Here is a 26,780-nt window from a genome sequence, read left to right on the forward strand (position 1 = left end):
CCTTACTCCGGCCATAATGGGGATGAATGATGATCATGAAGACGACACAACAACACCCAGTCACCTCAAGGCAGGGAAAATCCCTGACCCTGCCGCGAATTGAACCTGGGACCCCATGTGTGGGAAGTGAGAATGCTACTGCAAGACCACGAGCTGCAGACCACTCATCTTTACCAAGTTTCTTAATTTTACTAGTTTAAATACTGACTCTCTTCATAGCAACTACCACCATCTCTACATTCCCTACAATTGCCAACAGACTGTTCCATGAAAATATAGTCTAATTGGTATGCATGAGACACCTTGCTTAAGAAGAAGTTCCAAAATGCCGCACATCAAAATGGGATTTTCCAGTGCTCATACCTCGGGTTCTATTGATGATTAGGGTCAAGTGTTCTGGATAGTCCTGGGGCTAGGGACCATTTGTATACACAACAGAAGGATCATCTTAGTGTCACTATCCTACAGTACAGTATTAATGTACAAGTATTATACACTTCCTTCTGGTTACGCAAATGGAGCAAATCTGTTGGACAGTTTTTGCATTCGATGTAGTGTATGGAGGGATTGATGAGACTTATGGAGATACTGTCAGTTCATGGGCGGTCCCCCAAAAAATACCCCAAAAATGTTTTTTTAGTATATTTTTGCCATCACCAGCGGACCAAAACACAATCAAGGATTCCAAAATGGCTATGCGCAGCAAATGGCTGAAATTTTTGTGATATATTGTAGTGATTCGAGAATTTCTGTGTAAATTCTAGAACCACTCAGCCTTCTACCACCTCAAACACACCATATTCTAGATATGAGTGTGGGATGGTAAAATCCTACCGACTGAACGTCACATGTTTCTGTGTGCAGGTTTAAAATCAGTCATGGGAAGCAAGTAGACGCAGCAGTCTAACGGCACCGACAAGTACCTGTCGGGCAATCCATAGAGCTTTTAGTGTGTGTGTAATGAAGAACCATGGAGTTTACATGCCGCTCTGTGCTTATTGTGTCACTGACTATTGTTATGTGAAACAAGAATAGTTGAAAAAGTACTCTTATAGACTCTTGACTCAGCCTTGGTAGAGGCAAGACGTATTTTCTAATTCATTTTAAGAAACTCATGGTAGTCGAGCCAACTTTCTTTTAACTGTAACTCATTTTGTTTCTAATGTTTGACAGTATGGGGTACTTACAGAAAGTTACAAATGTATGTTGAAAGTGTGAATTATATTGTGCATGAAAAGTCAAATACATCGTTAACTGACGAAAAGGAAAGTTAGTATGTCTACTCATTTTACAAGTAGAAAAAGGCTTAAAAGTTCCTGTGCCTAGCGCTATTCGACAGAGAAGACTTCAAGAGATTTTCCAGCAGCTGACTATCCCATAAAGAAGAGGGGCTGCAAAATTCCACATAAGTCACCTCGTAAAGAAGTGAAAGGTGGTTTGGGGAAATAAATCAGTATAACCCACAACCACATTTTAAGTCATCAGAACATTACAATATTCCTAAGATCCAGATCTCACACAACCTTGAAAATTTTCTCTATATCTTTATCCATTTCCAAGACACACATGTTCAAAGCTACACTATTACCATAAGTAAAATACGCACATAAATAACCCTGAAAATTATCTTGATATATTATCCCTTTCCCAGATACAGAGGTTTGAAATTATTCTACTTATACATGTAAAATATGCATGTAAAAATTAAATAAACTGATTGGTGATGGGAATACTCATGATAAACCCATGATTTAATTAAACTGATGGGTATTCCCATGAATGAATGAATGAATAAATGGTGTATTTGCATAAATTCATGGGCAATTCCTGAGGAAACAGCCAAAAAGGCATTTCTCACTGTTTTTTCACCGTCAGCAGCACACCAAATCCCAGTTGTGGATTCCAAGACAGGTAAGCACGGTAAACAGCTGCAAATTTTATGGTAAATTCCTAAAATTACAGTCTCATAGAACCACGAAAATTCTCTACGTACCTTTACTCATTTCTGAGATACGGAGGTTCAAAATTACCCTACTTGTGCATATAAAATGCAGTGTGAGGTGAAAACATAATTTACAAACTATGGAGAAATACGATTTAAAGTGTCTCCATTATAATCATATGGGATCTCAGAATTCAATGTTGCAGTACTGAAGGACATGCCAAATTTTCATGCACATAAAATCTGGTCTGAGGTGTAAAATTACTTTTGTGTTAGCTCAGTTTCACATATGTAAACTATCAAAATTTTACTGACCCATCAAGTTCTTCTTCTATGCATCACTTGCCCTGCTGTGATAGGAAAAGAAGGGAATAAGAGGAAAAAGTTTCTATCAGAGAGAGAGAGAGAGAGAGAGAGAGAGAGAGAGAGAGAGAGAGAGAGAGAGAGAGAGAGAGAGAGAGAGAGAGAGAGAAAATTGCAAAACCAAATTTCTCAATTATTGACAAAACATGAGAAAGATCTAAAAATCAAATGTCTCTCATACAGGGTGTTTGGAAATTCCCATTACAAACTTCTAGGACTTGTAGAGGGGACTGAGTAGATAATATTTTGAACTGGAGCACACGTCCAGAAATGTACCATTTCCATGCTACAACCATTTGAAGACATGTCGCTAAGAAACCACTTTTACAAGTAACTGAATAGGCGGGACGCATTGTATCACTTGTTTTACAGTTCCCCTCATTAATAACCAAAGAAATTGCTTATTCTACATCTACATCTACATATATATTCCGCTAACCACCAAGCGGTGTGTGGTGAAGGGCACAATTTGTGCCACAGTCATATTTCCCCCCTCTGTTCCACTCGCAGATCGCGCAAGGGAAAAATGACTGACTGAACGCCTCAGTACGAGCTCAAATTTCCCTTATCTTTGAATGTTGATCACTGCATGATTTTAAAGTTGGTGGTGATAATATACGCTCTAAATCCTCAGTGAAGATCGGATTTCAGAATTTAGTGAGCAGCCCCTTCCGTTTAGTGCGCCGTCTATCTGCCTAAGACCGCATATAGAACACTAGTGTGACACATCATTAAGTACAGCTCAAGTGTTTGGGATCTGCACGCGGTCAGATTGAAGGAAGACATCAAAGCAACCAGAGGCGGTCTGTTAGATTTATTACCAGTAGGTTTGAGCAACATGCAAGTGCTACAGAGCTGCCTCAGGAACTCAAATGGGAATCTCTGAAAAAAAGTCAATGTTATTTTTGAGGAGCACTACTGATAAAATTTAGAAAACTGGCATTTAAGGTTGATTGCAGAGTGATTATACTGCCACAATGGAAATTTCATGTAAGGACCACAAAGGCAAGATTAGAGAGATTAGGGCTCATATAAAGGCTTACAGACAGTCATTTTACCCTAGCTCTATTTATGAGTGGAACAGGAAAGAAAATGATACGGTAGCCACCATGAACCATACGGTAGCCTGTGGAGTATGTATGTAGACGTACCTCCAAATCAATACATGTAATTCTGCCAACAAAAGATTTGATACTTTTTGAACACACTCCATATAGGGAAGAAAACTGACCATACCCAAAGTTTCGAACACTACACCAAGTCACTAGAATTTTCATGTATATGATAAGACTTTCATCATTATGTTCAAGGCACATAAGCCTAATGGAATTACTGTCTTACTGCAATCCAACACATTTGTATGCAGTTCTAATAATTTATTATGAATTACATTTTGATCTTTATAAATGTCAACCTATTGTTATTTACTTCATTATAACATTATAATGTTTGTTGGTTTCATTTCGTTTAGTCGTACATTGCCCATTTATTCCCTTTTTAACTGTCACTGGTTGCTTTTTTTCAGATTTCAAATATAATGTAATTTCCTATTAGTATTAGCCATGGTATCCATTCCTTCTCTGTCCTGAACCTGAATGGAACCATTTCTGCTACTTCTTGTGGTCTTAGATATTTCTTTCTTTCACATCTCGTTTGCAACACCATTCTACTATACATTCTGTTTAACAGTCTACTGTGCAGCATATACCAGCACACTTCGGAGAAAAGTATACAACATAAAATTGATTAATATGTAGGAACTGCCTATAGAATGAAAAGAGTGGGATTGGTAATTCAACTCCATTTACATATTTAATCCATTACACACATCCATTTCAGTCCACCTGCCACTGCAGACATACACGAATCATTCTGAAACTTCAACAAGGTCACAAGACATGAGAATCCATTTGTCTCTGTTAATATGATACACTTAAATCAGACCAAGTAGTTGGATTTAATAAAAACACTGAATGTTATTAAACACATTTCATCCATCATTTTAAATTATTTCATAAACACTACACATGGAGTATTGTGCATAAAAATATCCTTAATCTGCAATTAACACTGCAGCATTTCCGTCTTAAATCTTGCTATCGCTGGCAGGGATGACACTGTAAGGAGTCGGGTCTCTACATGTGTCTGTGTGTTTTGTGCGCAACAAACATTTAAAATACTCATTAATTCCCTTACTGTGTTCTAACTTCTTTCACAAAAATATTAGTGGACTAATGTACCACCTATTCTTGGTACGTACTCTGAAATTATCTTTTAACAGGTTTCCCTCGAGTCACTTGTCCTGCATTTAACACATTGAGAACTGAATGAAGAGAACTGCAAGGATACCTCTACAGTCAAAGGATGTACAACCTCCTTCCTCCTTCCTCCTTTTCTTTTTACGAGCATGTTATGAAGGATACAGTATGCACAGTTTATTGGTAGCTAGCAAGAGTTTAATCTAAATAAGGTATCTCATTTCTCATTTTAACATAACAATACCAGAATTAAAATTTACCATCATGTCTATTGTGACGATGAGCATAGACCAATGAAAGATGATTATATAAGTTTGTAATGCAATTTTGAGACTGTATTCATACCCTACCCATAGCTCTACATCATCTTATTTGTCTTCCTCATACAGCAAGATTATGTAGCTAGCAGTATTCCATTATTTGGTTGTTGCCTTCCAGTAAAAATCAGATATTCATTGCCGAATACGAATAAGATGCTTCAGTACAATGAAAAAGTCATTAGTTACAATCTGAATGTCATGGCATTTTACGGACACACATTAAGTGATTAAAATTACTTTGCGATTGATGTTTCGACAAGTCGGGGGGCCAGCTGCCAGCCAATTGTAGTGCTTTCCTGAGCACCGCATGCTCACTTTGTTGCCTGTTCTGCAGGTGCATGCAGCACCTTGCGAAGTGTGGTAATCAAGCAACAACAAATGCCTTGTAAAACTGCAAGAGTAGTCAAGCTTCCCAGATTTGTATGCTAAGGCACTGAGGATGTTCAGTGGTTTCTGACCTGTGGCTTTCTATTCCTTGAAATATGGTAGCCAATTCCATTTGCCATCAAAACATATCTACTGGGCGAATCATCTAAAATTTGCACCTCAAATATTGAGAAAATGGAAAGTGCTATTGGTGTGCAGTTTTCACAGAATGGATTGGTAGTCAGATAGCCAATCAACAGTTTTCTGTGCAAACATGCACATTCTCAAAAGGGAAAATTCCTATTAACATTAACAAAGTAAAAGAGTAAATCAGAGTGTCAGTGGTGTTGTTGCAGGAGTCTAGTGTGAGTCGTTTACAAGATATCGTATCCTGAAAAGTTCCCACACTGACACTTGTACAATACCTATGTTAGCACACACTAAATAACCACACAAGTGCATACACTAGTTATGTGGATTCTAACAAGACAACTGACCATCATAGGTTGTGTTCAAAATGACCACTGGCAGCGGCAACACAAAGTTCCAGTCTGGTTTGGAACAACTGCTGCGCACATACTAGCATTTCAGCGGAGATATCCAAGTAGGATACAGTAATAAGTTATAGCATATCAGCGGATGTAGTTGGTATGTCCTTGTAGGCAGAATCTTTCACCTTTCCCCACAGAAAAGAGTCTACAGGCATCAAATCCAGGGAACATGCCAGCCAAAGTACAGGTCCTCTGCATCCAATCCAACAATTTGGAAACAATCTGTGAAAACATACTGCAGCACTTCGTGCACTATGGGCTGGACAGCCATCATGTTGGGACCACAGGTTCCTCCTAGTCTGCAGAGGAACGTCCTCTGGCATCCGTGGAAGATGGTCTGTTAGGAGGCTGTGATACTTGTGTGCATTCAGTGTTCCGCCTATGAAAAATGGGCCTGTGAGCTGATGGTTCATTATCCTACACCACACGTTTATACTCCATGGACTGACATTCCACCTGACAAATCTCTCAAGGATTGTCAAAAGATCAATAGTGCATGTTTCCGTGGTTTATCCGGCCATGACTGGTACAGATGGCTTCATCACTAAACAAGATACATGATACATCTAAAGTACCCTGTCTTACTGCCATGTACAGTAATTAACATGATTGTCATAATCATTTTAATGCAGCTCTTGATGGAGAGAGATGTGATAGAAATGGAACCTATGCAATGAAGAACACATAGGACACTTGCCTGACACATGCCACTTCCTTGTGCGATTGTGCGGGGGCTAACATGTGGATCGACTGCAACAGCAGCAAGCATATTAATTTCCCCCCTCTTCTCTCATCACTTGTTTTCTTCTGTTATGTCAGCTAGATGTTACACTACCACTTTCACGTAACTGCTGAGATCGTTGACATCTACTGGAATATACTGCCACATACAGCTTGCAAGAACAAACAGCATTCCTCTTGACAATCTCTGTACACCGTGAGCATGTCGGCTTTTTCTGCGTTGATAAATCCCGTCTTCCACTCACAAGCTATTACCTGGACTGTCACATACTAATGGACTAGCAAGTTGCATGAACTGAAGGAACACATAAACACAATGTAATTAAATATAACAACATTGTGGATAGCAATTACACAGCTGAATGGCACAACCAAGTGTCAGTGCGGAAACTTTTCAAAGTACGATATCTCGTAAATGATTCACACTAGAATCCTGCAATAAGCACCACTGACATTCTAATTTACCTTACTTTAAAACCTGTTCTTTTCTATCCATTTTTCCCACCTCTTTATCATCATTGTGCTGCCAAGCCTTACTACGGATGCAATGTCAGTGGCAAAAGAAATGATGCTGAATACACTTTTCATGAATATAGCATTTGCTTGACACAAGCAGCCCATTGGTATATGTCTCCGAGTTGTATTTAATGTTCATAGAGTGGCTTGATAATATTCTGCCTGTAAGTGCTACTGTAAATTTACTCAACATCGAAGAACATTTCTGCAAGGTGCTGTCTGTGAAAGAAGTTTTCCTTTGCTGTCACCTCCCCAAGAGGATTCAGACAACACAACACTAAGCAATTTCTTCAGGAGCCATTCCCATGCAAGGTGTTTAAAGTGAGTCTACAAAAGCTGCTAGCAAAAATATTACTTTTCCCTGGTTTTAGAAAGGTTATTAAGATTGTTATCTGCAGGAGTCAAGGTGGCGGCCATTCTGCTGAAAGCATTTAGAGGGGGTTTCTTGCGAATGTAAGTAGAGATGGTGTAACATACTTCACTGAATCTTAGCCTCCACAGGTGAAGAATTGCAGGCAACAGTGCAACACTGTGAATGGACTTCTGTGCTGCAAGACATAAAATACAGACTGTTCCTCTCTGCAACTTCACAACACTGATGGAAAGTGACACTTCATCCGACTGAACAAGTCATTTGCAAAAAAAGTGTTCTGCCTTTGTCCGAGTTGTACCTTTGGAAGTGGAAACTAGAAAGTTACTATTCAATATAGCAGCGATTCGAAATATTTGTACTTTCACAGAAATTATTTGTTCAGCTCAGAAATCCATTTCAGGACCTCACTCCTCTTCTGGAAAATCTTCGTGGCCCTGGTTCTAAATAAGTGAAATTTTGCTACATTTTCAGCAGGTAGACTGTTTCAGAATCTTCATAGTATCGTTCTGCTGTTCGTCATTGGAGACTAAGAATCTGCAGTTCCACCATGGAAAAGACCGTCTTTTCAGATGGGAGGTAGATTTTAAAATTGGCGCATCGGCAGCTTTGTGGCTAACCTCTCTCATATGATCCAACCACTCACATATTCCTGTATTGCAGTAAGCTGGCTGTAAAGAGTCTATTTAGTCCTATTGAGAAGATAATTTTGCAGCTGCCATTTGAATATTGCTCGTTGCAAGATGGATTAAGTACAGAAGTAGGCACTGGTATCTAGGCCATTCACAATTTCCCACAAAGCAGCATCCGCACAAGCTAGCATATCACACTGAGGTGATAAAGGTCATGGGATAGCGATATGCACATATACAGATGGCAGTAGTATGGCATAGATACGGTATAAAAAGGCATTGCCGGAGCTGTCATTTGTACTGAGGCGATTCATGTGAAAAGATTCTCAACATGATTATGGCCACACAATGGGAATTAACACAGCAGAATTTGGCATTAATGGGCTATGGCAGCAGACAGCCGATGTGAGTGCCTTTGCCAACAGTACAACATTGTCTGCTCAGGTAAGCTTTGTAACACTGGAGTGAAGTAGGTTTCCCTGAGGATTGGCACAAACAGAATTATATCCAGCTCATCAGCACGTAGTACATCACTATCTACAGCACATCACTTGCAATACTGTCAACAATGCCATCATGCAGATTAGATCAGCATCTACTGGACATGATGGCATCACTAACTTATTATTGATCCACAACTGCCATCTACAACAGACATTTTCAATGATTCTTTAAGCACCAGTGTTTTCCCCAAGGCCTCTTCTCTCTGTATGTCAATGATGTGTCATCAGTTCTGATCTATTGCAAATATCACATGTATGCTGATGAGATTCAGTTGTATCTAAGTCCAAAACCAATAAATCTTAAGAAAGCTATTGAAAATTTCGATACTGACCTCGATGCACTATCAAAATGGGCACAGAACACAGGACTAAAACTCAACCCATCTAAAACCCAAGATGTACTTGTTGGTCACTCTAAGCTCATTAGCCCAAAACATCAGGAATCCGTACCATCCCCAATCCTAAATGGAACAAATATCAACTTCTCTCCCTCAGCAAAGAGTATTAATACATGAAAATCTAAATTGGACAGAGCATGTAACTACAGTGTGCAAAAAATCATGCCCTACAAAAATATAAAAAACTCTTCCCTTTTGATCTGAAAAAGAAATTAGTCCAAACGCTTATACTCTCAATCATTGACTACAGCGATATTATCCTACTAGGTCTCTGTCAGGTAGATTCGCGACATCTGGAACTGGTCATGAATGCCCGTGTCCAATATATCTGTGACGTTCGACTTTTTGATCACATTTCACCAGCATATGCACAACTGTCCTGGCTGCGTGCAGACGAACGCAGAGATTTCCATACACACTGTCTCGTCTACTGTCTTATAAATGTACACTGTCCCTCGTATCTCTCCTCGTCCTTAACACTCTTGTCTGAACAACATGTCAGAAACACACATTCCCATCATAATAAAATCCTCTCTGTTCCACTACATCACTCAGTCACCTTCTCAAAGTCCTTTACAGTAGCAGGAACCTGGCTCTGGAATAACCTCCCTTGTTATATTAGAGAACTTAAAAACATGTCTGGCTTCAAACAACAATTAATGATGTATCTACTTAAGCAACAGTAATGCCTTCCTCTGTACATGAATGCACTTCACCCCATTACTTCCTTCTTTCCTACTAGATCTTCCTCAGTTCCCAGTTTTTTCTTAACTGATGCAGCCTCCTTAAATCTCCCTTCCCCAAAACTCACTATACCAGTAAACAGCTACTTTATACACTAATATATTAATGTACATCTGCACAAATCTTCATTACTATTGACAGTTTTTTTCTTTTACTGTTACTATTATTGCTTTTATCATAATTTTTATGTATAGCAGCTGTTGTAAAAATACTACCAGTACTTACTTTATTAGGTCTTAGTCATTGCTCTTTATTCATATTGTCATTACATTAATCGATTTTTCTTATTCAAACTACTGTCATGATGTAACTATGATGTGTAAAATGCTGCATGTGTGAAATGCTGGAACGATGTAAGAGAGGGTCTGATGGCCCTAATCTGATCAGGTTAAATAAATAAATAAATAAATATATTCCCCACAGACTGAGCGGCTCCCTGTTACAGAATGTTTCACCATCACCCTCTACTGTGGCCCCTGAAGCATACCCAGAGGTTACAGTAGTGGACGACTGATGGCACTGGTCAGCCATCAGCTTGGGTGCGTAGTTGGCCATTACTAGCTGGTCCCCTTGGGTGAAGAATAAGACAGCCTGAGGTTAGACAAGCTGATAAGAATGACAGATAGTACTGCAAAGGGCATGTATCCATACATTATCTGCTGCATTGCATAGTTAGCTGCAACAGACAGAAGGTTGGTTGGTTTGGGGGATTAAAGGGACCAGACTGCTATGGTCATTGGTCCCTTGTTCCCAAATTTCAAACACCCACACAGAATAAAATGAACAATGGAACAGACGGCAGACGACAAAGGACAAGAAGGACGTAGACAGAGACCAGACAAAAGGAATGAAAATCACACAGAGTGTGACAGTGGTTGGCCGATCATAAGAGACAAAAAAGGAAAAGCCAACCACCGAGAAACACATTAAAAAACTCAGTCTACAATTGTAGGCCAAAGGCCAGACTCAACACAAAAAAAGACAAATACTTAGATTAAGTGATAAAAGACCCCTGCCCAAATAAAACACAAAACTAAGCCTGCCATGGCAGTGTCATTTGTTAAAAGGGCAGGGAGCGTGTCAGGCAGCGCGAACGTCTGCCTGAGCACAGCTAAAAGGGGACACTCCAACAAAATGTGGAACACCGTCAAAAAAGATCCGCAGCGACATAGAGGTGGGTCCTCACGGCGCAATAAGTGGCCGTGTGTCATCCGTGTGTGCCCAATGCGCAGCCGGCAGAGGACAACAGACTCCTTGCGAGAGACCCACATGGATGACCGCCACAGTCGTCGTCTCCTTGATAGGACAGAGTTTGTTTGGCTTGGTCAGGTTGTGCCATTCAGTGTCCCAAAGTTGGAAAACTTTTCGGCGTAATACTGCTCGCAAATCAGTCTCCGGGAGGCCAATTTCCAGAGATGGTTTACTGGTGGCCTGTTTGGCCAGGCTGTCAACATGTTCATTGCCAGGTATCCCAACATGGCCTGGGGTCCACACAAAGACCACAGAGCGGCCGCAACGGGCAAGAGTATGGAGGGACTCCTGGACAGCCATCACCAGACGAGAGCGAGGGAAGCACTGGTCGATAGTTCGTAAACTGCTCAGGGGGTCGCTACAGATAACGAAGGACTCATCTGAGCAGGAGCGGATATACTCTAGGGCACGAAAGATGGTGGCCAGCTCAGCAGTGAAAACGCTGCAGCCAGCCGGCGATGAATATTGTTCGTAATGGTCCCCTAGAGTCAGAGCATAACCCACACGACCAGCAACCATTGAACCGTCAGTGTAAACAACGCTAGAGTCCTGATATGTGGCAAGGAGGGAGAGAAAATGGCGGCGGAAAGCCTCCGGAGGGACTGAGTCCTTCGGGCCCTGTGCCAATTCAAGCTGAAGGCAAGGGCAGTGCACGCACCACGGAGTGTACGCAGAGGGGCCCGGAAAGGAGGTGGAAGGGGGAAAACCTCAAGCCCTGAAAGAAGCTCTCTGACGCAGACCGCGATCGTGCAACCCAACCGGGGCCAACGTTCTGGGAGATGGACAACTGACTGAGGGAACAGGAGACGATACTTAGGATGCCCGGGCAAGCTAAAAACATGTGCAGCATAAGTGGCCAGTAAGCGTTAGTGCCGTATCTGCAGTGGAGGGACACCTGCCTCCACAAGTAAGCTGTTCACAGGGCTGATCCGGAAAGCACCAGTGGCAAGTCGTATCCTGCTGTGAAGGATTGGGTCCAGCACCCGCAACGCAGAAGGGGATGCTGAACCATAAGCCAGGCTCCCATAATCCAGACGGGACTGGATTAACGCTTGGTAGAGCCGTAAGAGGGTAGATCGGTCAGCGCCCCAGCTGGTGTGGCTCAAGCATCGCAGAGCATTAAGATGCCGCCAACACATCTGTTTAATCTGCCGAATATGTGGGAGCCAAGTTAACCGGGCATCAAAAACCAGACGCAAAAACCGATGTGTCTCCACCACTGCAAGACGTTTGCTGGCAAGGTAAAGCCATTGCTCAGGGTGAACTGTTTGTCATCTGCAGAAATGCATAACACAGGTCTTGGCAGCCGAAATCTGAAAGACATGTGCTACAGCCCAAGACTGCGCCTTGCGGATAGCGCCCTGCAGCTGATGTTCAGCAGCTGCAATGCCAATGGAGCTATAGTAGAGGCAGAAGTCGTCAGCATACAAGGAAGCTGAGACAGACGGTCCCACCGCCACAGCGAGCCCGTTAATTGCAATTAAAAAAAGGCAGACACTTAGGACAGATCCCTGTGGTACCCTGAACTTGGGAGGAAATATGGGAGGCCACGACTTGCACGCGGAAGGTACAATGCGACAGAAAATTTGGTAGGAAAATTGGCAGTGGACCCCGAAGACCCCAACCATGAAGCATAGAGAGAATGTGATGGCGCCTTGTTATATCGTACGCCTTCCGCATGTCAAAAAAGACGACAACGAGGTGCTGACGGTGGGCAAAGGCCGTATGGATGGCTGAATACAGGCTCACCACATTGTCGGTGGCAGAGCGGCCTTTACGGAACCCACCCTGAGACGGAGCCAGAAGGCCCCGAGACTCGAATACCCAACTCAACCGCCGGCTCACCTTGCGTTCGAGCAACTTGCAACGAACTTTGGTGAGGCTAATGGGGCGGTAGCTGTCCACCTCCAATGGGTTCTTGCCAGGTTTCAAAATGGAGATAACAATGCTTTCCCGCCATGGTGACGGAAACTCACCCTCAACCCAGATACGGTTGTAAAGGTCAAGGAGGCGTCGCTGGCAGTCCACTGAGAGGTGTTTCAGCATCTGACAGTGGACGCGATCTGGCCCAGGAGCTGTATCAGGGCAAGCGGCTAGGGCACTGTGGAATTCCCACTCACTGAATGGAACATTGTAGGATTCAGGATGGCAGGCGTGAAATGAAAGGCTCCAACGTTCCAACCGTCCTTTAATGGAGCGGAAGGCCAGTGGGTAATTCACAGAAGCGGAACTCAGAGCAAAATGGCCTGCTAAGCGGTTTCCAAATATGTCGGAGTCAGTTGACACAGGGCAGGGACACTGACAGGGGTCCGATAGCCATAGAGGTGAGTAATCTTGGCCCAAACCTGCGATGGAGAGATATGGAGGCCAATGGTGGAGACATACCATTCCCAACACTCCTGCTTGTGTTGGCGAATAATGCAGCGGGCCCGCGCATGGAGCCGTTTAAAGGCAATGAGGTTTTCTAATGAGGGATGCTGCTTGTGACGCTGGAGCACCCGCCGTCATTCTTTAATTGCCTCAGCAATGTCAGGTGACCACCAAGACACAGTCCTCTGCCGAGGGGACCCAGATTTGGGGAATGGCAGATTCTGCGGCAGTAAAGATGCCGGTGGTGACTGAGCGAACCACCGCATCAATGGCTTCATTAGAAAGAGGTGCAATAGCAGCCATGGGGGAGAACAAGTCCCAGTCAGCCTTATTCATAGCCCATCTGCAAGGGCACCCAGAAGAGGGACGCTGTGGCAATGACAGAAAGTGGTCACTACCACACAGGTCATCATGCACACTCCGTTGGACAGATGGTAAGAGGCTAGAGCTGCAGATCGAAAGGTCGATGGCAGAGTACGTGCCATGGGCCACACTGAAATGTGTGAAGGCACCATAATTTAAAATGGAAAGGTCGAGCTGTGTCAACACATGCTCAATGGTGGCGCCTCGACCTGTTGGCACTGACCCACCCCACAGAGGGTTATGGGCATTGAAATCGCCCAGTTACAGGAAAGGTGGTAGGCTATCAGCGCAGCCAGGACATGCTGTGAGACATCACCATCCAGTGGAAGATAAAAACTGCAGATAGTAACAGCCTGTGGGTCCACACCCAAACAGCGACAGCATCTAAAGGTGTTTGTAGAGGGACAGACCCGCTGTGAAGGGAGTGAAGGACATAGATGCAGATGCTACCAGACACCCTTTCATAAGCTGCCTGGTTCCTATAATAACTCCGATAGCCACGGAGGGCGGGGGTTCGCATTGCCGGAAACCAAGTTTCTTGTAGAATAATACAGAGGAAAGGGTGAAGGCTGAGAAGTTGTTGGAGCCCAGCTAGATGGTGGAAGAAACCGCTGCAGTTCCACTGGAGGATGGTACTGTCCATGGCTGAGAAAGGCGTGAAGGGTCTGGGGAGGCAGTTTACGCCGCTGGGTCACTTGCTGCCACCGATTCAGTATCCGCGCAAGTGACATCCATTGCGTCCGAGGGGCCGGTGAGATCCAGGTCTTCAGCAGACACCAGAATCTCGACTTCATCCTCAGACGCTGAGGTTGTATGAAGCAGTGGGACGGGTGCCACCGCAATGTCGGGGTTCTTGGGAAACTTTTTCTTCTTCTGTTTCTCGCCCTGGGCCTTCGGTGGTTCTGGCTGGGAGGGCTTCCCTGAGTCAGTCTCAGGGACGGACGACGACCGTGAGGCCCTACAACCAGCGACCGGTTCAGCCACTTGCGGGTGTCCGCTTTTCCGCAGGTCGGAACTTGCGAAGGGAAGTCCCCAAGGGACCCCTTCCTGGCGAGAGGAGCCGAAGAAGTCTTACGCTTCTCCGGCTGGGAAGTGGGAACTGATGTCCCCGATGGTTGGGGGGGGAGGGGGGGGGGGGGTGTTGCTCCTGAAGTAGATGGAGCTGGAGCAACAGGGAGTGAAGTGCCCCCCCACAATCAAGGGGGCTGGTGGATTCTGACCGATCATAGAGCCAACCGTACGCGACGACACAAGAGATGGGAGAACCGTCGTTGCAGCAGCAGTGTAGGTCGACGTCATATTTCCGCTTAGCCTCGGTGTAGGTCAGATGGTCCAGGGTCTTATATTCCATTATCTTCTGTTCTTTCTGGAAAATCCTAAGCGTTCTTTCTGGAAAATCCTACGGTCTAGCGAACCGGGGGAGTAGTGTTCTCCGCAGTTAACACATATAGGAGGTGGGGCACATGGAGTATTGGGATGCAAAGGATGTACACAATCTCGACACGTGATAATGGAAGTACATCAGGATGACATATGACCAAACTTCCAGCATTTAAAACACCACATCAGAGGAGGGACATATGGCTTCACATCACAGCGGTAAATCATCACCTTGACCTTTTCGGGTAAGACATCACCCTCGAAGGCCAAGATGAAGGCACCGGTGGCTACTTGATTATCCCTCGGACCCCGATGGACGCACCGGACGACGTGAACACCTCATCATTCTAGGTTGATGCATAGTTCATCGTCGGACTGCAGAAGAAGATCCCTGTGGAATATAATACCCTGGACCATGTTTAAACTCTTATGGGGCATGATGGTGACTGAAACATCCCCCAACTTGTCACAAGTGAGCAACCTCTGTGACTGGGCAGAGGATGTTGTTTTGATTAGAACTGACCCAGAGCGTATTTTGGACAAGCCCTCCACCTCCCCGAACTTGTCCTCTAAATGCTCCACAAAAAACTGAGGCTTGGTCGGCATAAATGATTCACCAACAACTCGCGCACAAACAAGGTACCGGGGTGAATAATCGGCACTGCTGTCTTTAGCCACACGTTCCTCCCATGGAGTGGCCAGGGAGGGAAATGATCTCGGATCATATTTCTTCCCGTTGAGGTTAGACCTTGATTGCTTAGAGACTGCTGGTGGAGGGCCACCAGCGAGAGATGATGTACCACGCTTCATTGCGGGTCATCCGCCCTGATGCCATCCACTCCGACCAGGGGCCCTCCCCACGGGCGCCACCCAGCCACATCAAAGACCACCTGGCAGGATGGCCTTTGCCGAGAATCCTGATGCCCCAGAGGGATAGGCATCTACTCCTCGGTATACGTGGGGAGGTAGCAGCTCAGGCATCAGCAGTGCGATCCCTGTGTAGTCAGGGGGCTACCACCAAGAGGGTACATGATGACCCCACCACAACGGACTGGCTACCGTGCTGGATGTTGGGTGTGGAATATCCACGTGTATCTCAAGGGCGAAGATGGAAGTGCACAATGGAGGGCATGTATGCTACCCGGAACACACTGCAGCTGATGTGGCCGGAAGCTCGGTGTAAGGCCAACTCCATGACAATACTGGGTGTGCCAGATCTTAGGGCAAGATGGATATATAATACACCACATAAGGCGCCTTTCTCCAAATGGTACGCACTAACAGAAAATTTTGAATGTAGTGGTCAAATCCCTTAGGGGACCATCACACGAAGGCCAAAACGTTTGAGACTCCTTTTAGTCGCCTCTTACGACATGCAGGAATACCGCGGGCCTATTCTTACCCCCGAACACGCAGGGGAGTGGGGTGATCAGATAGAAGATGTGCTTTGTTAGTGCTGCACATTTTAGTGATTTTGATCAAAATAAACTTAGGCTGCAGTTTTCTCCTTCGGCACACCAGAGTAGAAGCGTGCATAGAATCAGCTAAGTGAAAAATTCCTGCAATATGCATTTTTATTTTTATATAAAAGCTGACATAAGAATTTCCCCTTCTGTGAGGCTCCTTGCACAAGACCACGAGTTGATTTAAAGTTCTAGATTTGCATATTTTACTGTTCACGTCGCTTCTTCTGCATAGTCTTTCACTGATTGTATCAGTACCCATTTGTATTGTGAAATTTTGAACATTCACAAGTGTCACGACAAACTAGTACTGATATTGTCAACTGTGCTTAAAATGAACTTTTTCAAAATTTTTTAGGAGGGTAGGTCTATCCTCATTCAAAACAATGTTTCTCTGATTTTATGGCACAATTATGTGAGAAATAGATGGTTTCAGAATTTTTGGATATTTACAAAACTATATTTTTGTAAGTTAGTGATACGAGGTTTTTTGCACACGCAATTTAATTCACAGAAAATCAATGTTTATGGTTCACAGTTCAGCCCAAGTACACATCACCCCTGAATATCACTGTATATCAATGCAAGTAAATGTGTGTTATTGAGAATTTTTGGAACTTAGCATTGTCCTTTGCATAACCTATGAGCAATCTGTAACAAATCAGCGTTTGTGATTTAAGTTACTGTAGTAGAATTTCTAACTAAATATTGTGTTACATCAAGTTTTCCCTTAAAGAGGAATAGCCCTATATATTATCTGCATTTATCATAAATTAACTCTGTTATCAAGTTTGCTAACAACTATAACATCAAAATGTTTTAGGAAACTAGTAATTTTTACCACAGGTTTTAATGTTGCCTTAATAGAAACCTCGTTTTGTATATCTACTTCAATTCTTATAGGGAATTGGCAACTTTTTAGCTCAACAGATTAAGAAATAATCAGCACGGTTAATTTAAAGTTATGTGTTCATTGCCTTGTGATACACTGCACCAGCCAAAATGCAGCCCCACTGTGAATGCTGTTCTCAAACACTGAACGAATTGGTTGACATTTGCAAGCAGCTGGAAATTGCCCTAACTGCGTCAAACAATTGGCAGCTGCTGCAAATTGGTACGTTGGAAGAGCTCCTGAGAGTTATGTGCCTGTGATACCTGTACCAAAGTTAACGCAAGTACTATCCTCTCCTGTGGAGTCTGCAGCTCGTGGTCTAGTGGCTAGCGTTGCTGCCTCTGTATCATGGGGTCCCAGATTCGATTCCTGGCCGGGTTGGGGATCTTCTCTACCCGGGGACTGCGTCTTTGTGTTGTTATCATCATCATCATCATCATCATTTGTGACAGTGGCTAGATTGGACTATGCAAAAAAATTGGACTGTGTAAAAATTGGGACTTTGTATGGGCGCTGATAACTGCGCAGTTGAGTGCCCCGTAAACCATCTCCTGTAGATCTTGTGTCCTCTGCAGAAAGTACAGGATCTGCTATTACCCATCCACTTGACTGCAAGTGGTGTGTCAGTGGCAGATACATATGGGGGGTGTGCGGGGCACACACCCCTTCCCCGCGTTGTGGTGCCGCCTGCGATGCCATCCGCGATGCCCCCGCCAGTTGACTGAATCAAGTTATCTAGTAGTCGTACTTTCCTATGCAGCACGCACGTCCGTTTCACCGTATTTTATACTTTTCTGTCTGGCACATAGATAGCTAACACATACCTACGAGAAAAGTTGCAGCCACTCTAGTGATCTCGATACATTATTCTGTCTGGCATTTGTTCAAGAAAAGTCGCAAATATTCTACTATTTTCTTTTACAGAGAACCATTGATATGTAGTGTCATAAATACGGACTATTCGCCTAATAAGAAGCTACTTTACATTCAGATGCAGAGGTATTACGACTGAAGAATGAATTTGCCAGGAAGAATAGGCATACAGAATTCATCATTTAAGGAAGAGAACCACAATTGTAAGTTTTTCATGTCATAAGATGGCATTGTCTTGTATATGTGTATAATCAGTTTAAGTAAAACTTTCGTAAATTTTGCATGTGACTTTATTATTTTTTATTACAGTAAAAGTAAAGGTAGGTCAAGATATCTTGAGTGCCCCCTCCTTGAGGTTTTTCTGTATGCACCACTGGTCACTGGTAGATCTAGGTGTCCCGTACAGGGTGGATGGGAACCAGGGAGGACTCAGGGTGTTGTAACAATCCCCTTAACCAAAAAGTTTGAGGTCCTTTGTGGCACACACTGAAACAAATGATGCCTGTTGTCTGGGCTCTGAAGTCTTTCTTGGGTCATTCTAGCGATGGGCAGAGAAGGTTGAGAATACCAGAATACCAGCCTCACGTGAGGAGTTTCAACAAAGCTCACAATTTGCAGCACTGCCCCCAGAAACAAGCATGGCCCTTTGGTTCCGAGTCAAGTGGAAGGACTGAACCAGAGAGTTCAAGAGTTCTGTGACGAGGTAGGCTACAACTCCCTTGTCTACGCCTTAGGGTTGAGAAATGTAAGATCCCCCCAAGTGAGTCACGTATGTACTATACATCAGAGGCTGCTACTCAGGTAGCTCACAGTGTGTGGAGTGCACACAACAGTCTTTTAGAGTAGGTGACTCTCCGTCCAATCTAGACAATGATAGCTGTAGGAAACACAGAAGTATCAGTGTAAGATAGAAAAAAATGCCTCCCACACATGAGAATATTAAAATCCTAATTGTTAACTGTCAAAGCAATCACAACAAGGTGCAAGAGTTTGAAGCACTCAAGAAAAGCAGTGACATTCACATAATACAAGGTACAGAAAGTTGGTTGGAACTTGAAATTGATAGCTGAGACTCTTTAGGAAAATTTAAGTGTATATGAGAAGGATAGGCAAATGGGAAATGGGGTTGGTGTATTTGTAGCAGTAGACAAGAAACTCAAATCTACTGACACAGAAATCAAAGCTGAATGTGAGATTGTTTGGGCAAAACTCAGTATCAGGGGTGGGCATAAAACGATCCTTCTATTGCCCTCTTAACCATTGTTCATGTAACCTGCTGAATAACAAGACAAAGGAAATACTGTGTTTCGGAAATTAGTTTTATAAACTACAGTAAAATGCATACACCACTTCACAAATACCAGAACATATCTCTCTCTTGTTATGAGATACTCTAGACCACAAGTTTCTTCTAGCAAACTTCTCATCTAACTTCAGACAACGGTAGAAATCTGAAACTGTAATCATATCCCAGAACGACGTCATTCAAGATACACACAATAACTAATCTTACACAGTCAATGAAGATGCTTATAACAATCTACTGAATCTGTTGTTTGCCACTGGCAACATCTGTCCTAAGTACATCAAGAGTCAAGGAGAAGGGCAGCTGCAAAGGCACTTCTGAACTGTTGCAAACATACAAGCAAACAAAGGGAACTGACAGTGTGAACTGATAACCTACACACAAGACTGCTGTTACTGTGGTCTTCAGTCTATAAAGACTGATCTGGTGAAGCTCTGTGGAGAGCTAGTCTATCCTACAGAAGTCTCTCCATCTCTGAGTAACTAATGCAACCTACATCCATTTGAACCTGCTTACAGTATTCATACTTCGCTCTCTCTCTATTTTTTACCTCCACACTTCCTCCATTACCAAACTGACAACTCCTTGATGCTCCAGGATGTGTCCTATCAAACAGCCCCTTCTTCTAGTCAACTGGTGCCATAAATTTCTACATTGCAGTAGTTCGGGGTATTATAGTAATTGAGAGTTGTAGCATGGTGTTTTAGTATCTGAATAGTGTAAATTCGCGTAGTCGTCAGTCATCTGTTTCTGTTTTGAACAGCCAGTGTCGGTTGGTCACAGGCAGTGAGCTCCCTGCCGCCATTAGATAAGCAGCAGCCACCAGCAAGTCGCACTCTTAGGAGGAGGAGGATATTGGTGTTTTACGTCCCGTCGACAACGAGGTCATTAGAGACGGAGCACAAGCTCAGATTAGGGAAGGAAGTCGGCCGTGCCCTTTCAAAGGAACCATCCTGGCATTTGCCTGGAGTGATCTAGGGAAATCACGGAAAACCTAAATCAGGATGGCCGGACGCGGGATTGAACCGTCGTCCTCCCGAATGCGAGTCCAGTGTGCTAACCACTGCACCACCTCGCTCGGTCGCACTCTTAGCTCACTTGTTTTATACTTTAATTCTTAATTTCTTTGCATGTTTTTGGGTACTTGCACTGTTTAATTCACAAATTTCGGGCATGTTATAGTATTTGAGAGTTGTAGCATCGCGTTTTAGTACCCATATAGTGTAAATTCCCATATTTGTCAGTCATCTATTTGTTTTGAATGGCTTGTGAGGTGAGAGAGAGGAAAAAAATTGTTAGGGATGGATAGGGACTGTGCCTGTTGTGTACGGATTCAGGTGGAATTGTCCACCGTCCGTAAACATCTGGAAGCTGTGTTGGCTGTGGTCGACAGGCTCCAGGCTGTTGCCCTGGGCCGTGGTGACATTGGGACACCCAAGGCGAGTGCTTTGGCACCTCCGGAACCTGTAGCATCGCCTGAGATCTCTGATGCCACTGCGCCCTTGGATTCAGACATCCCTGCACTTCACTTGCCCGATAGTGATTGGTGAACCACGGTTGGGTCGCAAATCCCTGGATGGAAGTAAAAAGTTGGTGCTGGCCGCAAGGCTGTACCCTTACGACTCCATAACAGGTTTGAGGTACTACCCACTGCTGAAAGTACTTCTGGACCAGCAAGGGTGGCATTGCCTCTTGCGGCAGTGGCCGGTCTTCCCGAGAGGTTTGGACAAGCGGCAGCGGGTGGGATTGCTTGTAATTGGGAGCTCCAATGTTAGACGGGAGATGGAGCCCCTTAGGGATATGGCAGCTAAGGACGGAAAAAAAGCCAATGTGCACTTCATGTGCATACCACGTGGGGGGAGTCATCCAATAATCCGAGATGAAGATGTGGTAAGGGTCCTTCCGGATGCCAAGAAGGGTACAAGTTCAGCCTACTGCAGGTGGTGGCTAATCTTGGCACTAACGAAGTGTGTCACTATGGATTGGAAGAGATTCTCTCTGGTTTCCAGCGGCTATCTGAGTTGGTGAAGACTGCCAGTCTTGCTAGCGAGATGAAGGCAGAGCTCACCATCTGCAGCATTGTCGACAGGATTGATTGCGGACCTTTGGTACAAAGCCAAGTGGAGTGTCTGAATCAGAGGCTCAGACAATTCTGCAACCGTGTAGGCTGCAGATTCCTAGACTTGCACCATAGGGTGGTGGGGTTTCGGGTTCCGCTAAATAGTTCAAGTGTCCACTACACACAGGATGCAGCTACATGGGTAGCAGGGACTGTATGGTGTGGACTAGGGTTTTTTTTTAGGTTAGAGTCTCGGGAAAGATCAAAAAGGGCTCCAGTCTCAAAGGGTACAGGGCAAAGAAACAACGAGAATCGCCCAAGCAACAGTCGATATTGTTGTTTTAAATTGTTAAATTGTTGTAGCTGTACCAGAGCTTCAAGCGCTAATAGAAAGCACTGAAGCTGAAATCTTAATGGGAAGAGAAAGCTGGCTAAAGCCGGAAATAAAATTCTGTCAAAATTTTTACAGAGGCGCAAACCATGTTCAGAAAGGATGGATTAAATAAAGTAGGTGGTGGTGTGTTTGTGTCTGTTGGTAATAGTTTATCTTGTAGCGAAGTTGAAACAGATAGTTCCTGCGAATTACTATGGGTAGAGGTTATACTCAACAGCCATACCAAAATAACTCCTGCTCCTACCACCCCCCCCCCCCCCCCCCCAAATTCAGATGATATAATAACTGAACAGTTCAAAGAAAACTTTAATATCATTACAAATAAGTACCCCACTCATACAGTTATAATTGGTGGAGACTTCAATTGACCCTTGATTTGTTGGTGAAGATACATGTTCAAAGCCAGTAGTAGACAGAAAATATCTTCCAAAATTGTACTAAATGCTTTCTCTGAAAATTGCTTTAAACAATTAGTACATGAACCCATATGAATTGTAAATGGTTGCGAAAACACACTTGACCTCTTAGCCACAAATAATCCTGATCTAATACAGAGAGTCACGACGGATACAGGGATTAGCGAACACAATTTCAACTACCAACTTCCTCTTCCAAATCCGAAAATATTTTGTTGACACACACCTATGTAGGGAGATATGATCATCATCATAAAATAAGAGAAATCAGAACTCAAGCGGAAAGAGTTAGGTGTTCTTTTTCCCCACGCGCCATTCGGGAGGGGAATGGTAGAGAAGTAGTATGAAAATTGTTTGATGAAACCTCTGCCAGGCACTTAAATGTGAACTGCAGAGTAACCACGCAGATGTAGATTGCTCAATTCGATTCACTCTCTCCATTTGAATCAACACACCTCCCAATCTTCATACTACTTCTCATGTGTTGACTGCTGACAGGGGGGCATTGGTGCACAATTATATGGAACTGTACAGCACTGCCTCTCCTTCCCTTGTTGGAAAACTTCTAGTTAATGAAAATGTCTATCAACACCATTGAAGTTCAACACCAGTACATCCAGGCTAAGCACAATACAACACACTTGGTTCTGGTGGGAGAGAAATAATATCTGCAAATAAAATGACACAAAGGTCTGCTAATAATGGCATCCAGTACTTTGAAAATTTGAGATTCAATGGTTTCATTTAACTTAAGTGTTCAATGACCTATTAAAAGATAAAGCTCTACTAATTCACAGAAAGGTGTACGTGACAACTGCTGAATGCACAAAACGTGTATCAAAATTTTATGAGCTGTGTTAAAATCAAACGATAAGAATTTAAGTTCCAAATTCCACTGTACACACATTGTTAGAGTAAATAGCTGTCATATATTTGCTCACAAACAAATCTATCAAAGAATACCCTTCATTTATAGTTACTGTCATAAGCATTCAACCCTGTCAACAAATACTACTAGGCATTTAGAACAATCCTATTCCTTGTGATGACTAACAACATATTAGATCAACACTGAGTAACATATGAATCAACTACCAAGTATTATGTTTTGAAAATTCAGTCTGTTACTGCCCGACTAGTTTCATATTGGTTTGCTCATTTTAACCCCCCCCCCCTCCCCCACAGGTTTCATCCCAGCTGCAACATCTTATGCCAATCTATGTCCGTTTTCTTCACATATGAAGTAATGACAGTAACTCATAAAACAGCTGTAAGAGTGAAAGCCCATTATTTACAATAAGCACAGTTAAACATCAAGCTACCAATTTATTTTCGATAATCTTACTTAGAAAACTGGATAATTTATGGGAGACCTGGGTGACTGATAAAATGATATTATTCCTATTCAGTTGCATGTATTACTTTGTTCCTTCACATTTGTAGACAGCTTGCAAAAGCACCTTTTCAATGATATAATAGATACTGACAACAACAGAAATGCAACGCCAATCTCCAAATTTCGATGTGTGTCTGGAGAAAAGTTAAGAAAATAAATTGTTAGGGCATGTGACATCCATATACTGCACAGACATTCCAACTTAATTATTTTCACTTCCAATGACAGAAATTATTGGTCTGTAATAATCAACGATAAGTAAGCTTTCATTCATCAATACACTGCAGCCTGTTTATTACGAAAGAAGTGTGGATCAAACTAAAATGTACATCACCACATAAACGAAAATGTGGTGGACGAACTCCACTAATTTGTGTGAGATACCTGTTGCATGAACACTGTCAAGTTATACAAAATGTGCAAATTTGAATACACAGCTGCTACATTTCTTGTATTATTTGTCCTACAGTCATTTCTTACAATACACTTAATTACACGATACCACTGGGCAACAATTATTACGCACTGTGTAAACGGGATACATATTTACAACGTGTAATGGACAACAAATGCAACTGCAGATGCAACTACGAAGAGACTGTTTCGCTACTTTTTGCCGATTTTACTCTGTGTAAGTACACGCGTTATGTAGTCTTGCAACATATTTCAGATCGACAACGAATACTCTATAAGGAATTACAAAGCTCAGAAATTAGTTTTCTTCTACGTGTCATCACGTACCAATGCCACACTGGTGTGTTGATTTGCACTTTTAGAGTTAACAAAACAATTTCAATGCTCTCCTTTGCTCTCGTAAGTATTCAAAATGATTTATCAATGCCTGCGTGACACCTCGCATTCATCAGTTGATTCAAGGTTATTGAAAAGACTAATTGATTACACACACAAAAAAATAATAATCGCATTCGTGTCCCAATAACTTGTCACCCGGCTGCATTCCCACAGTTATTTGAACGTTGCATACGCCAGTAAAAACTGAGGTCTCTAATCGCGTCCATGTACACTTGTACAGGAACAACCACGGGCAGTCGGGCATCTACCATCTTCGCTGAGGCTGAGCGTTGCTTATGCTGCCATCTGTTCGTAACTTACGTACCAGGTTGTTTACCGCGGTCGCGGTGTCATTCTCGATTTAAATGGCTAATACCAACACACACATTAATACACATATGTTCAAACAGTTACATAGTTTTCATTGCAGCGCGTTAATTGCAAGCCCAAAACTATTAGGTAGGTTACCATCAAAATGCAGTATTAAAATAAACATTGACTGAATTAAAGCCATTCAACGTAATTAACTCTCCACCTACTTCACACAATTCGAGTTTCTACAGCTAGTGGTAAAAATGTAAACAACGTACCTATGAACTTTTGTGCTAGTTTCCACTGACACACCTGCCACTTACGTTGCCCTCATCGCGCCTAGCAGCATAGTCCCTTGCTTTCAAGTTCTTTAAGTTGTCTTTCGGTGATTTACCAGTCAGGCTGGCCAATCGGATGCCAACATTTACAGGCATTTTCGTATCCGCGAAACCAAAGGCTCTACAAAATAAAATAAACAATTATTACTCGTGAGGGAAGTACCATAAACGTTTAATTAAAGGAATTTTCTGAATTACGTGCAACTTTTAGTTACCAGTACTTGAAAAATGCGTCAAAGTATGTTTAAAATACATTAGTGACAATTTACAATGGCCGTTTAGAACAGTACCCGTATTTAGCATTGGCAGTGAAGTCGGAAGATGAAATTATAAAAGTGCTGTTACGTGATATAGAGATTCTGAAAAGTGAGGTCCGATTATTGACGGAGGAAAATGAAGACCTGAAGCGTCAACAGAACTGTAGGTGCGTGAAAACACCAGTTGTTGTGGACTATAACCAAGAAAATGAGTAAAATATCAGTAATGGGCAAAGATGCGTAAATCAGCGAAGCGATATATTATTTCTCAAAAGAATGCGTAGCAGTTGTGGAACAAACTGAATACTGTAGTCAATAAATAAATTTAAACAGGCTAAAGCAACATACAAGAGTAAATAAACTTCCCAATGATGAAACTAATACTGTCAAAGATGAGATTGGCGATATGGACGACAGTATGCTAAAAAATTGGCCATGTGCGAGCAGGACTCGTGCACTGAGGGCTCTGTACAAACTTAATTATGTATACAGGTAATTCGTCCATCCCTGGAATCGATTTTTGCCTACTATCGACATCAATACTGGCAAGATATTGGTTCTGGAATTCCAATTGTCTATAGCAGTTCCTGAGAGTAGCCCGGACATACGGAAGAGAGCTAGCTGAGGTCTTCAGTTTCTATATGAAGAGAGGGAATATTAAACAAAATGTTGTTATTTACTTACGAAAACAATAACTACAACTTATAATTTATGTTTGCATGCAGTAACATTTTCTTCTATACTTTTGATGTATGATGAATCCAATGAAAATTCTAATAGCAAAAAAGGTATTTTTATGTGATATAATTACACTTTAAGAATTTTCAGATATTTTTCCTTAATTTATACTGATAAGCCCTGCTTCTTGGCAACTTTCATGATTCTAGGTCAATGGGAAGTACCCTATAGGTTTTACTGAGCGAGTTTGTGAGTATCAAAATATATGGAAATGGCTATAACTTTTAATTGTATTGACTTAGAACCTTAAATTTTGTACACCTTTAAGGGACCATAGAGCTAAGCATTTGAACTTGATATGCCTATCCATTCTGAAGAAAAGAGGTCTTAACAGATGGGCAGACAGACAGACAGATAGGTAACAAATGACAAGAAACATATTTAACGTGATTTAGTTACAAATTAACAGGTTTCGGATTTTTTTCTTAACTTAGACTGTGAAACCTTACTCCGCACAAAATTTCACGATTTTAGGC

The 26,780-nt window shown here is 42.7% G+C and overlaps 1 protein-coding gene across 1 annotated transcript in view; it reads right to left on the bottom strand.

Annotated features, from left to right (window-relative positions):
• LOC124604303 (probable ATP-dependent RNA helicase DDX60) overlaps nt 1-25,337 on the bottom strand; it is a 243,057-nt gene extending 217,720 nt beyond the window's left edge. Inside the window, exon 1 of the mRNA XM_047136467.1 lies at nt 25,250-25,337. The gene's annotated coding sequence lies outside the window, so the exon portion shown is untranslated. The remainder of the gene's footprint in view (nt 1-25,249) is intronic.
• Nucleotides 25,338-26,780: the final 1,443 nt, after the last annotated feature.

The sequence above is a fragment of the Schistocerca americana genome, chromosome 1 (genome assembly GCF_021461395.2).
Source record: "Schistocerca americana isolate TAMUIC-IGC-003095 chromosome 1, iqSchAmer2.1, whole genome shotgun sequence".
Classification (NCBI taxonomy): domain Eukaryota; kingdom Metazoa; phylum Arthropoda; class Insecta; order Orthoptera; family Acrididae; genus Schistocerca; species Schistocerca americana.